This window comes from Hyperolius riggenbachi, chromosome 3 (assembly GCF_040937935.1).
Source record: "Hyperolius riggenbachi isolate aHypRig1 chromosome 3, aHypRig1.pri, whole genome shotgun sequence".
Taxonomy (NCBI): Eukaryota; Metazoa; Chordata; class Amphibia; order Anura; family Hyperoliidae; genus Hyperolius; species Hyperolius riggenbachi.
The window spans coordinates 41348295-41364632 of NC_090648.1; the positions used below are offsets into that span (position 1 = coordinate 41348295).

The 16338-nt window shown below is 40.4% G+C and overlaps 1 protein-coding gene and 20 non-coding genes across 21 annotated transcripts in view; all 21 read left to right on the forward strand.

Moving 5' to 3' along the window:
• Positions 1-16338, forward strand: part of GUCY2D (guanylate cyclase 2D, retinal) — a 604889-nt gene that overhangs the window by 469084 nt on the left and 119467 nt on the right. The window lies entirely within an intron of this gene.
• Positions 504-575, forward strand: TRNAW-CCA (transfer RNA tryptophan (anticodon CCA)). Its single transcript has one exon. It is a non-coding gene; the product is annotated as a tRNA-Trp (tRNA).
• TRNAW-CCA (transfer RNA tryptophan (anticodon CCA)) lies at positions 1249-1320 on the forward strand. The gene has a single exon. It is a non-coding gene; the product is annotated as a tRNA-Trp (tRNA).
• Positions 1994-2065, forward strand: TRNAW-CCA (transfer RNA tryptophan (anticodon CCA)). The gene has a single exon. It is a non-coding gene; the product is annotated as a tRNA-Trp (tRNA).
• On the forward strand, positions 2739-2810 carry TRNAW-CCA (transfer RNA tryptophan (anticodon CCA)). The gene has a single exon. It is a non-coding gene; the product is annotated as a tRNA-Trp (tRNA).
• On the forward strand, positions 4229-4300 carry TRNAW-CCA (transfer RNA tryptophan (anticodon CCA)). The gene has a single exon. It is a non-coding gene; the product is annotated as a tRNA-Trp (tRNA).
• On the forward strand, positions 4974-5045 carry TRNAW-CCA (transfer RNA tryptophan (anticodon CCA)). Its single transcript has one exon. It is a non-coding gene; the product is annotated as a tRNA-Trp (tRNA).
• TRNAW-CCA (transfer RNA tryptophan (anticodon CCA)) lies at positions 5719-5790 on the forward strand. Its single transcript has one exon. It is a non-coding gene; the product is annotated as a tRNA-Trp (tRNA).
• On the forward strand, positions 6464-6535 carry TRNAW-CCA (transfer RNA tryptophan (anticodon CCA)). The gene has a single exon. It is a non-coding gene; the product is annotated as a tRNA-Trp (tRNA).
• On the forward strand, positions 7209-7280 carry TRNAW-CCA (transfer RNA tryptophan (anticodon CCA)). The gene has a single exon. It is a non-coding gene; the product is annotated as a tRNA-Trp (tRNA).
• TRNAW-CCA (transfer RNA tryptophan (anticodon CCA)) lies at positions 7954-8025 on the forward strand. Its single transcript has one exon. It is a non-coding gene; the product is annotated as a tRNA-Trp (tRNA).
• On the forward strand, positions 8699-8770 carry TRNAW-CCA (transfer RNA tryptophan (anticodon CCA)). Its single transcript has one exon. It is a non-coding gene; the product is annotated as a tRNA-Trp (tRNA).
• Positions 9444-9515, forward strand: TRNAW-CCA (transfer RNA tryptophan (anticodon CCA)). The gene has a single exon. It is a non-coding gene; the product is annotated as a tRNA-Trp (tRNA).
• On the forward strand, positions 10189-10260 carry TRNAW-CCA (transfer RNA tryptophan (anticodon CCA)). The gene has a single exon. It is a non-coding gene; the product is annotated as a tRNA-Trp (tRNA).
• TRNAW-CCA (transfer RNA tryptophan (anticodon CCA)) lies at positions 10934-11005 on the forward strand. Its single transcript has one exon. It is a non-coding gene; the product is annotated as a tRNA-Trp (tRNA).
• TRNAW-CCA (transfer RNA tryptophan (anticodon CCA)) lies at positions 11679-11750 on the forward strand. The gene has a single exon. It is a non-coding gene; the product is annotated as a tRNA-Trp (tRNA).
• TRNAW-CCA (transfer RNA tryptophan (anticodon CCA)) lies at positions 12424-12495 on the forward strand. The gene has a single exon. It is a non-coding gene; the product is annotated as a tRNA-Trp (tRNA).
• TRNAW-CCA (transfer RNA tryptophan (anticodon CCA)) lies at positions 13169-13240 on the forward strand. The gene has a single exon. It is a non-coding gene; the product is annotated as a tRNA-Trp (tRNA).
• Positions 13914-13985, forward strand: TRNAW-CCA (transfer RNA tryptophan (anticodon CCA)). The gene has a single exon. It is a non-coding gene; the product is annotated as a tRNA-Trp (tRNA).
• TRNAW-CCA (transfer RNA tryptophan (anticodon CCA)) lies at positions 14660-14731 on the forward strand. The gene has a single exon. It is a non-coding gene; the product is annotated as a tRNA-Trp (tRNA).
• TRNAW-CCA (transfer RNA tryptophan (anticodon CCA)) lies at positions 15405-15476 on the forward strand. The gene has a single exon. It is a non-coding gene; the product is annotated as a tRNA-Trp (tRNA).

Consider the following 16338-nt stretch of genomic DNA (forward strand, 5'->3'; position numbering starts at 1 on the left):
AGCTTGCTACGCAATTGGGCAAAGTTCTACAACCCTTCTTTTGGGGCTGCTGATGCAGTTGTATAGAAGTGACTATAAACGCTATATTTTCATTTGAACATGACACTTTTCATGTAGCATGATGTGTTTAAGAAGGTGTTTAGTGTGGCTGCCTTTTAAAATGCTGTTAACCTTTTTCATTTGAAGAGAAAGCAAAGAAAAATAAGCAGTGGGCACAGTAGTGAGTGTCTGAGGATAGAAGCATTGTGTGGCATTTCTGGTATTCTCTTTTTTGCTTCAAATTGTGTAGAGAAGAGAACGCTGGTACCCTCTGTGAGTATAGCATTATTAGCAGTAAACCATTGTTGTCATTGTAAACAAAAGAAAGTCTCTTAGGTCGTCGATCAAACAGTTCCAAAAACTGTCAGTATAACATTACTAGCAGTAAACCCATATTGTCATTGTAAAGAAAAGAAAATCTCTTAGGCCGTCAATGTAACTTTTCCAATACAAAATATTGCAGGGACCTCGTGGCGCAACGGTAGCGCGTCTGACTCCAGAACAGAAGGGTGCGTGTTCAAATCACGTCGGGGTCAGTGAGATTTTTCACACAAGCCTATGTCTTCACATGGACTCCTTGAAATGCTGTAACCGATTGGTAATATTCTGAAAGGGCAAAACATTGAAAGTACACTTAGCTCACTATCCTCATAGGAGCTGAGAAAGTACACTGTCCACTCTCTCACAGCAATAAAAAATATCCCTTAGCTTGCTACGCAATTGGGCAAAGTTCTACAGCCCTTCTTTTGGGGCTGCTGGTGCAGTTGTATAGAAGTGACTATAAACGCTATATTTTCATTTGAACATGACACTTTTCTTGTAGCATGATGCGTTTAAGAAGGTGTTTAGTGTGGCTGCCTTTTAAAATGCTGTTAACCTTTTTCATTTGAAGAGAAAGCAAAGAAAAATAAGCAGTGGGCACAGTAGTGAGTGTCTGAGGATAGAAGCATTGTGTGGCATTTCTGGTATTCTCTTTTTTGCTTCAAATTGTGTAGAGAAGAGAACGCTGGTACCCTCTGTGAGTATAGCATTATTAGCAGTAAACCATTGTTGTCATTGTAAACAAAAGAAAGTCTCTTAGGGCGTCGATCAAACAGTTCCAAAAACTGTCAGTATAACATTACTAGCAGTAAACCCATATTGTCATTGTAAAGAAAAGAAAATCTCTTAGGCCGTCGATGTAACTTTTCCAATACGAAAGAATGCAGGGACCTCGGGGCGCAACGGTAGCGCGTCTGACTCCAGATCAGAAGGTTGCGTGTTCAAATCACGTCGGGGTCAGTGAGCTTTTTCACACAAGCCCATGTCTTCACATGGACTCCTTGAAATGCTGTAACCGATTGGTAATATTCTGAAAGGGCAAAACATTGAAAGTACACTTAGCTCACTATCCTCATAGGAGCTGAGAAAGTACACTGTCCACTCTCTCACAGCAATAAAAAATATCCCTTAGCTTGCTACGCAATTGGGCAAAGTTCTACAACCCTTCTTTTGGGGCTGCTGGTGCAGTTGTATAGAAGTGACTATAAACGCTATATTTTCATTTGAACATGACACTTTTCTTGTAGCATGATGCGTTTAAGAAGGTGTTTAGTGTGGCTGCCTTTTAAAATGCTGTTAACCTTTTTCATTTGAAGAGAAAGCAAAGAAGAATAAGCAGTGGGCACAGTAGTGAGTGTCTGAGGATAGAAGCATTGTGTGGCATTTCTGGTATTCTCTTTTTTGCTTCAAATTGTGTAGAGAAGAGAACGCTGGTACCCTCTGTGAGTATAGCATTATTAGCAGTAAACCATTGTTGTCATTGTAAACAAAAGAAAGTCTCTTAGGCCGTCGATCAAACAGTTCCAAATACTGTGAGTATAACATTACTAGCAGTAAACCCATATTGTCATTGTAAAGAAAAGAAAGTCTCTTAGGCCGTCGATGTAACTTTTCCAATAAAAAAGAATGCAGGGACCTCGTGGCGCAACGGTAGCGCGTCTGACTCCAGATCAGAAGGTTGCGTGTTCAAATCACGTTGGAGTCAGTGAGCTTTTTCACACAAGCCCATGTCTTCACATGGACTCCTTGAAATGCTGTAACCGATTGGTAATATTCTGAAAGGGCAAAACATTGAAAGTACACTTAGCTCACTATCCTCACAGGAGCTGAGAAAGTACACTGTCCACTCTCTCACAGCAATAAAAAATATCCCTTAGCTTGCTACGCAATTGGGCAAAGTTCTACAACCCTTCTTTTGGGGCTGCTGGTGCAGTTGTATAGAAGTGACTATAAACGCTATATTTTCATTTGAACATGACACTTTTCTTGTAGCATGATGCGTTTAAGAAGGTGTTTAGTGTGGCTGCCTTTTAAAATGTTGTTAAACTTTTTCATTTGAAGAGAAAGCAAAGAAAAATAAGCAGTGGGCACAGTAGTGAGTGTCTGAGGATAGAAGCATTGTGTGGCATTTCTGGTATTCTCTTTTTTGCTTCAAATTGTGTAGAGAAGAGAACGCTGGTACCCTCTGTGAGTATAGCATTATTAGCAGTAAACCATTGTTGTCATTGTAAACAAAAGAAAGTCTCTTAGGGCGTCGATCAAACAGTTCCAAAAACTGTCAGTATAACATTACTAGCAGTAAACCCATATTGTCATTGTAAAGAAAAGAAAATCTCTTAGGCCGTCGATGTAACTTTTCCAATTCGAAAGCATGCAGGGACCTCGTGGCGCAACGGTAGCGCGTCTGACTCCAGATCAGAAGGTTGCGTGTTCAAATCACGTTGGGGTCAGTGAGCTTTTTCACACAAGCCCATGTCTTCACATGGACTCCTTGAAATGCTGTAACCGATTGGTAATATTCTGAAAGGGCAAAACATTGAAAGTACACTTAGCTCACTATCCTCATAGGAGCTGAGAAAGTACACTGTCCACTCTCTCACAGCAATAAAAAATATCCCTTAGCTTGCTACGCAATTGGGCAAAGTTCTACAACCCTTCTTTTGGGGCTGCTGGTGCAGTTGTATAGAAGTGACTATAAACGCTACATTTTCATTTGAACATGACACTTTTCTTGTAGCATGATGCGTTTAAGAAGGTGTTTAGTGTGGCTGCCTTTTAAAATGTTGTTAAACTTTTTCATTTGAAGAGAAAGCAAAGAAAAATAAGCAGTGGGCACAGTAGTGAGTGTCTGAGGATAGAAGCATTGTGTGGCATTTCTGGTATTCTCTTTTTTGCTTCAAATTGTGTAGAGAAGAGAACGCTGGTACCCTCTGTGAGTATAGCATTATTAGCAGTAAACCATTGTTGTCATTGTAAACAAAAGAAAGTCTCTTAGGCCGTCGATCAAACAGTTCCAAAAACTGTGAGTATAACATTACTAGCAGTAAACCCATATTGTCATTGTAAAGAAAAGAAAGTCTCTTAGGCCGTCGATGTAACTTTTCCAATACGAAAGAATGCAGGGACCTCGTGGCGCAACGGTAGCGCGTCTGACTTCAGATCAGAAGGTTGCGTGTTCAAATCACGTCGGGGTCAGTGAGCTTTTTCACACAAGCCCATGTCTTCACATGGACTCCTTGAAATGCTGTAACCGATTGGTAATATTCTGAGAGGGCAAAACATTGAAAGTACACTTAGCTCACTATCCTCATAGGAGTTGAGAAAGTACACTGTCCACTCTCTCACAGCAATAAAAAATATCCCTTAGCTTGCTACGCAATTGGGCAAAGTTCTACAACCCTTCTTTTGGGGCTGCTGGTGCAGTTGTATAGAAGTGACTATAAACGCTATATTTTCATTTGAACATGACACTTTTCTTGTAGCATGATGCGTTTAAGAAGGTGTTTAGTGTGGCTGCCTTTTAAAATGCTGTTAACCTTTTTCATTTGAAGAGAAAGGAAAGAAAAATAAGCAGTGGGCACAGTAGTGAGTGTCTGAGGATAGAAGCATTGTGTGGCATTTCTGATATTCTCTTTTTTGCTTAAAATTGTGTAGAGAAGAGAACGCTGGTACCCTCTGTGAGTATAGCATTATTAGCAGTAAACCATTGTTGTCATTGTAAACAAAAGAAAGTCTCTTAGGGTGTCGATCAAACAGTTCCAAAAACTGTCAGTATAACATTACTAGCAGTAAACCCATATTGTCATTGTAAAGAAAAGAAAATCTCTTAGGCCGTCGATGTAACTTTTCCAAGACGAAAGAATGCAGGGACCTTGTGGCGCAACGGTAGCGCGTCTGACTCCAGATCAGAAGGTTGCGTGTTCAAATCACGTCGGGGTCAGTGAGCTTTTTCACACAAGCCCATGTCTTCACATGGACTCCTTGAAATGCTGTAACCGATTGGTAATATTCTGAAAGGGCAAAACATTGAAAGTACACTTAGCTCACTATCCTCATAGGAGCTGAGAAAGTACACTGTCCACTCTCTCACAGCAATAAAAAATATCCCTTAGCTTGCTACGCAGTTGGGCAAAGTTCTACAACCCTTCTTTTGGGGCTGCTGGTGCAGTTGTATAGAAGTGACAATAAACGCTATATTTTCATTTGAACATGACACTTTTCATGTAGCATGATGTGTTTAAGAAGGTGTTTAGTGTGGCTGCCTTTTAAAATGCTGTTAACCTTTTTCATTTGAAGAGAAAGCAAAGAAAAATAAGCAGTGGGCACAGTAGTGAGTGTCTGAGGATAGAAGCATTGTGTGGCATTTCTGGTATTCTCTTTTTTGCTTCAAATTGTGTAGAGAAGAGAACGCTGGTACCCTCTGTGAGTATAGCATTATTAGCAGTAAACCATTGTTGTCATTGTAAACAAAAGAAAGTCTCTTAGGCCGTCGATCAAACAGTTCCAAAAACTGTGAGTATAACATTACTAGCAGTAAACCCATATTGTCATTGTAAAGAAAAGAAAGTCTCTTAGGCCGTCGATGTATCTTTTCCAATACAAAAGAATGCAGGGACCTCGTGGCGCAACGGTAGCGCGTCTGACTCCAGATCAGAAGGTTGCGTGTTCAAATCACGTCGGGGTCAGTGAGCTTTTTCACACAAGCCCATGTTTTCACATGGACTCCTTGAAATGCTGTAACCGATTGGTAATATTCTGAAAGGGCAAAACATTGAAAGTACACTTAGCTCACTATCCTCATAGGAGCTGAGAAAGTACACTGTCCACTCTCTCACAGCAATAAAAAATATCCCTTAGCTTGCTACGCAATTGGGCAAAGTTCTACAACCCTTCTTTTGGGGCTGCTGGTGCAGTTGTATAGAAGTGACTATAAACGCTATATTTTCATTTGAACATGACACTTTTCTTGTAGCATGATGCGTTTAAGAAGGTGTTTAGTGTGGCTGCCTTTTAAAATGTTGTTAAACTTTTTCATTTGAAGAGAAAGCAAAGAAAAATAAGCAGTGGGCACAGTAGTGAGTGTCTGAGGATAGAAGCATTGTGTGGCATTTCTGGTATTCTCTTTTTTGCTTCAAATTGTGTAGAGAAGAGAACGCTGGTACCCTCTGTGAGTATAGCATTATTAGCAGTAAACCATTGTTGTCATTGTAAACAAAAGAAAGTCTCTTAGGCCGTCGATCAAACAGTTCCAAAAACTGTCAGTATAACATTACTAGCAGTAAACCCATATTGTCATTGTAAAGAAAAGAAAGTCTCTTAGGCCGTCGATGTAACTTTTCCAATACAAAAGAATGCAGGGACCTCGTGGCGCAACGGTAGCGCGTCTGACTCCAGATCAGAAGGTTGCGTGTTCAAATCACGTCGGGGTCAGTGAGCTTTTTCACACAAGCCCATGTCTTCACATGGACTCCTTGAAATGCTGTAACCGATTGGTAATATTCTGAAAGGGCAAAACATTGAAAGTACACTTAGCTCACTATCCTCATAGGAGCTGAGAAAGTACACTGTCCACTCTCTCACAGCAATAAAAAATATCCCTTAGCTTGCTACGCAGTTGGGCAAAGTTCTACAACCCTTCTTTTGGGGCTGCTGGTGCAGTTGTATAGAAGTGACAATAAACGCTATATTTTCATTTGAACATGACACTTTTCATGTAGCATGATGTGTTTAAGAAGGTGTTTAGTGTGGCTGCCTTTTAAAATGCTGTTAACCTTTTTCATTTGAAGAGAAAGCAAAGAAAAATAAGCAGTGGGCACAGTAGTGAGTGTCTGAGGATAGAAGCATTGTGTGGCATTTCTGGTATTCTCTTTTTTGCTTCAAATTGTGTAGAGAAGAGAACGCTGGTACCCTCTGTGAGTATAGCATTATTAGCAGTAAACCATTGTTGTCATTGTAAACAAAAGAAAGTCTCTTAGGCCGTCGATCAAACAGTTCCAAAAACTGTGAGTATAACATTACTAGCAGTAAACCCATATTGTCATTGTAAAGAAAAGAAAGTCTCTTAGGCCGTCGATGTAACTTTTCCAATACGAAAGAATGCAGGGACCTCGTGGCGCAACGGTAGCGCGTCTGACTCCAGATCAGAAGGTTGCGTGTTCAAATCACGTCGGGGTCAGTGAGCTTTATCACACAAGCCCATGTCTTCACATGGACTCCTTGAAATGCTGTAACCGATTGGTAATATTCTGAAAGGGCAAAACATTGAAAGTACACTTAGCTCACTATCCTCATAGGAGCTGAGAAAGTACACTGTCCACTCTCTCACAGCAATAAAAAATATCCCTTAGCTTGCTACGCAATTGGGCAAAGTTCTACAACCCTTCTTTTGGGGCTGCTGGTGCAGTTGTATAGAAGTGACTATAAACGCTATATTTTCATTTGAACATGACACTTTTCTTGTAGCATGATGCGTTTAAGAAGGTGTTTAGTGTGGCTGCCTTTTAAAATGTTGTTAAACTTTTTCATTTGAAGAGAAAGCAAAGAAAAATAAGCAGTGGGCACAGTAGTGAGTGTCTGAGGATAGAAGCATTGTGTGGCATTTCTGGTATTCTCTTTTTTGCTTCAAATTGTGTAGAGAAGAGAACGCTGGTACCCTCTGTGAGTATAGCATTATTAGCAGTAAACCATTGTTGTCATTGTAAACAAAAGAAAGTCTCTTAGGCCGTCGATCAAACAGTTCCAAAAACTGTGAGTATAACATTACTAGCAGTAAACCCATATTGTCATTGTAAAGAAAAGAAAGTCTCTTAGGCCGTCGATGTAACTTTTCCAATTCGAAAGAATGCAGGGACCTCGTGGCGCAACGGTAGCGCGTCTGACTCCAGATCAGAAGGTTGCGTGTTCAAATCACGTCGGGGTCAGTGAGCTTTTTCACACAAGCCCATGTCTTCACATGGACTCCTTGAAATGCTGTAACCGATTGGTAATATTCTGAAAGGGCAAAACATTGAAAGTACACTTAGCTCACTATCCTCATAGGAGCTGAGAAAGTACACTGTCCACTCTCTCACAGCAATAAAAAATATCCCTTAGCTTGCTACGCAATTGGGCAAAGTTCTACAACCCTTCTTTTGGGGCTGCTGGTGCAGTTGTATAGAAGTGACTATAAACGCTATATTTTCATTTGAACATGACACTTTTCTTGTAGCATGATGCGTTTAAGAAGGTGTTTAGTGTGGCTGCCTTTTAAAATGCTGTTAACCTTTTTCATTTGAAGAGAAAGGAAAGAAAAATAAGCAGTGGGCACAGTAGTGAGTGTCTGAGGATAGAAGCATTGTGTGGCATTTCTGATATTCTCTTTTTTGCTTAAAATTGTGTAGAGAAGAGAACGCTGGTACCCTCTGTGAGTATAGCATTATTAGCAGTAAACCATTGTTGTCATTGTAAACAAAAGAAAGTCTCTTAGGGCGTCGATCAAACAGTTCCAAAAACTGTCAGTATAACATTACTAGCAGTAAACCCATATTGTCATTGTAAAGAAAAGAAAATCTCTTAGGCCGTCGATGTAACTTTTCCAATACGAAAGAATGCAGGGACCTTGTGGTGCAATGGTAGCGCGTCTGACTCCAGATCAGAAGGTTGCGTGTTCAAATCACGTCGGGGTCAGTGAGCTTTTTCACACAAGCCCATGTCTTCACATGGACTCCTTGAAATGCTGTAACCGATTGGTAATATTCTGAAAGGGCAAAACATTGAAAGTACACTTAGCTCACTATCCTCATAGGAGCTGAGAAAGTACACTGTCCACTCTCTCACAGCAATAAAAAATATCCCTTAGCTTGCTACGCAATTGGGCAAAGTTCTACAACCCTTCTTTTGGGGCTGCTGGTGCAGTTGTATAGAAGTGACTATAAACGCTATATTTTCATTTGAACATGACACTTTTCATGTAGCATGATGTGTTTAAGAAGGTGTTTAGTGTGGCTGCCTTTTAAAATGCTGTTAACCTTTTTCATTTGAAGAGAAAGCAAAGAAAAATAAGCAGTGGGCACAGTAGTGAGTGTCTGAGGATAGAAGCATTGTGTGGCATTTCTGGTATTCTCTTTTTTGCTTCAAATTGTGTAGAGAAGAGAACGCTGGTACCCTCTGTGAGTATAGCATTATTAGCAGTAAACCATTGTTGTCATTGTAAACAAAAGAAAGTCTCTTAGGGCGTCGATCAAACAGTTCCAAAAACTGTCAGTATAACATTACTAGCAGTAAACCCATATTGTCATTGTAAAGAAAAGAAAATCTCTTAGGCCGTCGATGTAACTTTTCCAATTCGAAAGAATGCAGGGACCTCGTGGCGCAACGGTAGCGCGTCTGACTCCAGATCAGAAGGTTGCGTGTTCAAATCACGTTGGGGTCAGTGAGTTTTTTCACACAAGCCCATGTCTTCACATGGACTCCTTGAAATGCTGTAACCGATTGGTAATATTCTGAAAGGGCAAAACATTGAAAGTACACTTAGCTCACTATCCTCATAGGAGCTGAGAAAGTACACTGTCCACTCTCTCACAGCAATAAAAAATATCCCTTAGCTTGCTACGCAATTGGGCAAAGTTCTACAACCCTTCTTTTGGGGCTGCTGGTGCAGTTGTATAGAAGTGACTATAAACGCTATATTTTCATTTGAACATGACACTTTTCTTGTAGCATGATGCGTTTAAGAAGGTGTTTAGTGTGGCTGCCTTTTAAAATGTTGTTAAACTTTTTCATTTGAAGAGAAAGCAAAAAAAAATAAGCAGTGGGCACAGTAGTGAGTGTCTGAGGATAGAAGCATTGTGTGGCATTTCTGGTATTCTCTTTTTTGCTTCAAATTGTGTAGAGAAGAGAACGCTGGTACCCTCTGTGAGTATAGCATTATTAGCAGTAAACCATTGTTGTCATTGTAAACAAAAGAAAGTCTCTTAGGCCGTCGATCAAACAGTTCCAAAAACTGTGAGTATAACATTACTAGCAGTAAACCCATATTGTCATTGTAAAGAAAAGAAAGTCTCTTAGGCCGTCGATGTAACTTTTCCAATACGAAAGAATGCAGGGACCTCGTGGCGCAACGGTAGCGCGTCTGACTCCAGATCAGAAGGTTGCGTGTTCAAATCACGTCGGGGTCAGTGAGCTTTTTCACACAAGCCCATGTCTTCACATGGACTCCTTGAAATGCTGTAACCGATTGGTAATATTCTGAAAGGGCAAAACATTGAAAGTACACTTAGCTCACTATCCTCATAGGAGTTGAGAAAGTACACTGTCCACTCTCTCACAGCAATAAAAAATATCCCTTAGCTTGCTACGCAATTGGGCAAAGTTCTACAACCCTTCTTTTGGGGCTGCTGGTGCAGTTGTATAGAAGTGACTATAAACGCTATATTTTCATTTGAACATGACACTTTTCTTGTAGCATGATGCGTTTAAGAAGGTGTTTAGTGTGGCTGCCTTTTAAAATGCTGTTAACCTTTTTCATTTGAAGAGAAAGGAAAGAAAAATAAGCAGTGGGCACAGTAGTGAGTGTCTGAGGATAGAAGCATTGTGTGGCATTTCTGATATTCTCTTTTTTGCTTAAAATTGTGTAGAGAAGAGAACGCTGGTACCCTCTGTGAGTATAGCATTATTAGCAGTAAACCATTGTTGTCATTGTAAACAAAAGAAAGTCTCTTAGGGCGTCGATCAAACAGTTCCAAAAACTGTCAGTATAACATTACTAGCAGTAAACCCATATTGTCATTGTAAAGAAAAGAAAATCTCTTAGGCCGTCGATGTAACTTTTCCAATACGAAAGAATGCAGGGACCTTGTGGCGCAATGGTAGCGCGTCTGACTCCAGATCAGAAGGTTGCGTGTTCAAATCACGTCGGGGTCAGTGAGCTTTTTCACACAAGCCCATGTCTTCACATGGACTCCTTGAAATGCTGTAACCGATTGGTAATATTCTGAAAGGGCAAAACATTGAAAGTACACTTAGCTCACTATCCTCATAGGAGCTGAGAAAGTACACTGTCCACTCTCTCACAGCAATAAAAAATATCCCTTAGCTTGCTACGCAGTTGGGCAAAGTTCTACAACCCTTCTTTTGGGGCTGCTGGTGCAGTTGTATAGAAGTGACAATAAACGCTATATTTTCATTTGAACATGACACTTTTCATGTAGCATGATGTGTTTAAGAAGGTGTTTAGTGTGGCTGCCTTTTAAAATGCTGTTAACCTTTTTCATTTGAAGAGAAAGCAAAGAAAAATAAGCAGTGGGCACAGTAGTGAGTGTCTGAGGATAGAAGCATTGTGTGGCATTTCTGGTATTCTCTTTTTTGCTTCAAATTGTGTAGAGAAGAGAACGCTGGTACCCTCTGTGAGTATAGCATTATTAGCAGTAAACCATTGTTGTCATTGTAAACAAAAGAAAGTCTCTTAGGCCGTCGATCAAACAGTTCCAAAAACTGTGAGTATAACATTACTAGCAGTAAACCCATATTGTCATTGTAAAGAAAAGAAAGTCTCTTAGGCCGTCGATGTATCTTTTCCAATACAAAAGAATGCAGGGACCTCGTGGCGCAACGGTAGCGCGTCTGACTCCAGATCAGAAGGTTGCGTGTTCAAATCACGTCGGGGTCAGTGAGCTTTTTCACACAAGCCCATGTCTTCACATGGACTCCTTGAAATGCTGTAACCGATTGGTAATATTCTGAAAGGGCAAAACATTGAAAGTACACTTAGCTCACTATCCTCATAGGAGCTGAGAAAGTACACTGTCCACTCTCTCACAGCAATAAAAAATATCCCTTAGCTTGCTACGCAATTGGGCAAAGTTCTACAACCCTTCTTTTGGGGCTGCTGGTGCAGTTGTATAGAAGTGACTATAAACGCTATATTTTCATTTGAACATGACACTTTTCATGTAGCATGATGTGTTTAAGAAGGTGTTTAGTGTGGCTGCCTTTTAAAATGCTGTTAACCTTTTTCATTTGAAGAGAAAGCAAAGAAAAATAAGCAGTGGGCACAGTAGTGAGTGTCTGAGGATAGAAGCATTGTGTGGCATTTCTGGTATTCTCTTTTTTGCTTCAAATTGTGTAGAGAAGAGAACGCTGGTACCCTCTGTGAGTATAGCATTATTAGCAGTAAACCATTGTTGTCATTGTAAACAAAAGAAAGTCTCTTAGGCCGTCGATCAAACAGTTCCAAAAACTGTGAGTATAACATTACTAGCAGTAAACCCATATTGTCATTGTAAAGAAAAGAAAGTCTCTTAGGCCGTCGATGTAACTTTTCCAATACAAAAGAATGCAGGGACCTCGTGGCGCAACGGTAGCGCGTCTGACTCCAGATCAGAAGGTTGCGTGTTCAAATCACGTCGGGGTCAGTGAGCTTTTTCACACAAGCCCATGTCTTCACATGGACTCCTTGAAATGCTGTAACCGATTGGTAATATTCTGAAAGGGCAAAACATTGAAAGTACACTTAGCTCACTATCCTCATAGGAGCTGAGAAAGTACACTGTCCACTCTCTCACAGCAATAAAAAATATCCCTTAGCTTGCTACGCAATTGGGCAAAGTTCTACAACCCTTCTTTTGGGGCTGCTGGTGCAGTTGTATAGAAGTGACTATAAACGCTATATTTTCATTTGAACATGACACTTTTCTTGTAGCATGATGCGTTTAAGAAGGTGTTTAGTGTGGCTGCCTTTTAAAATGTTGTTAAACTTTTTCATTTGAAGAGAAAGCAAAGAAAAATAAGCAGTGGGCACAGTAGTGAGTGTCTGAGGATAGAAGCATTGTGTGGCATTTCTGGTATTCTCTTTTTTGCTTCAAATTGTGTAGAGAAGAGAACGCTGGTACCCTCTGTGAGTATAGCATTATTAGCAGTAAACCATTGTTGTCATTGTAAACAAAAGAAAGTCTCTTAGGCCGTCGATCAAACAGTTCCAAAAACTGTGAGTATAACATTACTAGCAGTAAACCCATATTGTCATTGTAAAGAAAAGAAAGTCTCTTAGGCCGTCGATGTAACTTTTCCAATACGAAAGAATGCAGGGACCTCGTGGCGCAACGGTAGCGCGTCTGACTCCAGATCAGAAGGTTGCGTGTTCAAATCACGTCGGGGTCAGTGAGCTTTTTCACACAAGCCCATGTCTTCACATGGACTCCTTGAAATGCTGTAACCGATTGGTAATATTCTGAAAGGGCAAAACATTGAAAGTACACTTAGCTCACTATCCTCATAGGAGCTGAGAAAGTACACTGTCCACTCTCTCACAGCAATAAAAAATATCCCTTAGCTTGCTACGCAATTGGGCAAAGTTCTACAACCCTTCTTTTGGGGCTGCTGATGCAGTTGTATAGAAGTGACTATAAACGCTATATTTTCATTTGAACATGACACTTTTCATGTAGCATGATGTGTTTAAGAAGGTGTTTAGTGTGGCTGCCTTTTAAAATGCTGTTAACCTTTTTCATTTGAAGAGAAAGCAAAGAAAAATAAGCAGTGGGCACAGTAGTGAGTGTCTGAGGATAGAAGCATTGTGTGGCATTTCTGGTATTCTCTTTTTTGCTTCAAATTGTGTAGAGAAGAGAACGCTGGTACCCTCTGTGAGTATAGCATTATTAGCAGTAAACCATTGTTGTCATTGTAAACAAAAGAAAGTCTCTTAGGTCGTCGATCAAACAGTTCCAAAAACTGTCAGTATAACATTACTAGCAGTAAACCCATATTGTCATTGTAAAGAAAAGAAAATCTCTTAGGCCGTCAATGTAACTTTTCCAATACAAAATAATGCAGGGACCTCGTGGCGCAACGGTAGCGCGTCTGACTCCAGAACAGAAGGGTGCGTGTTCAAATCACGTCGGGGTCAGTGAGATTTTTCACACAAGCCTATGTCTTCACATGGACTCCTTGAAATGCTGTAACCGATTGGTAATATTCTGAAAGGGCAAAACATTGAAAGTACACTTAGCTCACTATCCTCATAGGAGCTGAGAAAGTACACTGTCCACTCTCTCACAGCAATAAAAAATATCCCTTAGCTTGCTACGCAATTGGGCAAAGTTCTACAGCCCTTCTTTTGGGGCTGCTGGTGCAGTTGTATAGAAGTGACTATAAACGCTATATTTTCATTTGAACATGACACTTTTCTTGTAGCATGATGCGTTTAAGAAGGTGTTTAGTGTGGCTGCCTTTTAAAATGCTGTTAACCTTTTTCATTTGAAGAGAAAGCAAAGAAAAATAAGCAGTGGGCACAGTAGTGAGTGTCTGAGGATAGAAGCATTGTGTGGCATTTCTGGTATTCTCTTTTTTGCTTCAAATTGTGTAGAGAAGAGAACGCTGGTACCCTCTGTGAGTATAGCATTATTAGCAGTAAACCATTGTTGTCATTGTAAACAAAAGAAAGTCTCTTAGGGCGTCGATCAAACAGTTCCAAAAACTGTCAGTATAACATTACTAGCAGTAAACCCATATTGTCATTGTAAAGAAAAGAAAATCTCTTAGGCCGTCGATGTAACTTTTCCAATACGAAAGAATGCAGGGACCTCGGGGCGCAACGGTAGCGCGTCTGACTCCAGATCAGAAGGTTGCGTGTTCAAATCACGTCGGGGTCAGTGAGCTTTTTCACACAAGCCCATGTCTTCACATGGACTCCTTGAAATGCTGTAACCGATTGGTAATATTCTGAAAGGGCAAAACATTGAAAGTACACTTAGCTCACTATCCTCATAGGAGCTGAGAAAGTACACTGTCCACTCTCTCACAGCAATAAAAAAATATCCCTTAGCTTGCTACGCAATTGGGCAAAGTTCTACAACCCTTCTTTTGGGGCTGCTGGTGCAGTTGTATAGAAGTGACTATAAACGCTATATTTTCATTTGAACATGACACTTTTCTTGTAGCATGATGCGTTTAAGAAGGTGTTTAGTGTGGCTGCCTTTTAAAATGCTGTTAACCTTTTTCATTTGAAGAGAAAGCAAAGAAGAATAAGCAGTGGGCACAGTAGTGAGTGTCTGAGGATAGAAGCATTGTGTGGCATTTCTGGTATTCTCTTTTTTGCTTCAAATTGTGTAGAGAAGAGAACGCTGGTACCCTCTGTGAGTATAGCATTATTAGCAGTAAACCATTGTTGTCATTGTAAACAAAAGAAAGTCTCTTAGGCCGTCGATCAAACAGTTCCAAAAACTGTGAGTATAACATTACTAGCAGTAAACCCATATTGTCATTGTAAAGAAAAGAAAGTCTCTTAGGCCGTCGATGTAACTTTTCCAATAAAAAAGAATGCAGGGACCTCGTGGCGCAACGGTAGCGCGTCTGACTCCAGATCAGAAGGTTGCGTGTTCAAATCACGTTGGAGTCAGTGAGCTTTTTCACACAAGCCCATGTCTTCACATGGACTCCTTGAAATGCTGTAACCGATTGGTAATATTCTGAAAGGGCAAAACATTGAAAGTACACTTAGCTCACTATCCTCACAGGAGCTGAGAAAGTACACTGTCCACTCTCTCACAGCAATAAAAAATATCCCTTAGCTTGCTACGCAATTGGGCAAAGTTCTACAACCCTTCTTTTGGGGCTGCTGGTGCAGTTGTATAGAAGTGACTATAAACGCTATATTTTCATTTGAACATGACACTTTTCTTGTAGCATGATGCGTTTAAGAAGGTGTTTAGTGTGGCTGCCTTTTAAAATGTTGTTAAACTTTTTCATTTGAAGAGAAAGCAAAGAAAAATAAGCAGTGGGCACAGTAGTGAGTGTCTGAGGATAGAAGCATTGTGTGGCATTTCTGGTATTCTCTTTTTTGCTTCAAATTGTGTAGAGAAGAGAACGCTGGTACCCTCTGTGAGTATAGCATTATTAGCAGTAAACCATTGTTGTCATTGTAAACAAAAGAAAGTCTCTTAGGGCGTCGATCAAACAGTTCCAAAAACTGTCAGTATAACATTACTAGCAGTAAACCCATATTGTCATTGTAAAGAAAAGAAAATCTCTTAGGCCGTCGATGTAACTTTTCCAATTCGAAAGAATGCAGGGACCTCGTGGCGCAACGGTAGCGCGTCTGACTCCAGATCAGAAAGTTGCGTGTTCAAATCACGTTGGGGTCAGTGAGCTTTTTCACACAAGCCCATGTCTTCACATGGACTCCTTGAAATGCTGTAACCGATTGGTAATATTCTGAAAGGGCAAAACATTGAAAGTACACTTAGCTCACTATCCTCATAGGAGCTGAGAAAGTACACTGTCCACTCTCTCACAGCAATAAAAAATATCCCTTAGCTTGCTACGCAATTGGGCAAAGTTCTACAACCCTTCTTTTGGGGCTGCTGGTGCAGTTGTATAGAAGTGACTATAAACGCTACATTTTCATTTGAACATGACACTTTTCTTGTAGCATGATGCGTTTAAGAAGGTGTTTAGTGTGGCTGCCTTTTAAAATGTTGTTAAACTTTTTCATTTGAAGAGAAAGCAAAGAAAAATAAGCAGTGGGCACAGTAGTGAGTGTCTGAGGATAGAAGCATTGTGTGGCATTTCTGGTATTCTCTTTTTTGCTTCAAATTGTGTAGAGAAGAGAACGCTGGTACCCTCTGTGAGTATAGCATTATTAGCAGTAAACCATTGTTGTCATTGTAAACAAAAGAAAGTCTCTTAGGCCGTCGATCAAACAGTTCCAAAAACTGTGAGTATAACATTACTAGCAGTAAACCCATATTGTCATTGTAAAGAAAAGAAAGTCTCTTAGGCCGTCGATGTAACTTTTCCAATACGAAAGAATGCAGGGACCTCGTGGCGCAACGGTAGCGCGTCTGACTTCAGATCAGAAGGTTGCGTGTTCAAATCACGTCGGGGTCAGTGAGCTTTTTCACACAAGCCCATGTCTTCACATGGACTCCTTGAAATGCTGTAACCGATTGGTAATATTCTGAAAGGGCAAAACATTGAAAGTACACTTAGCTCACTATCCTCATA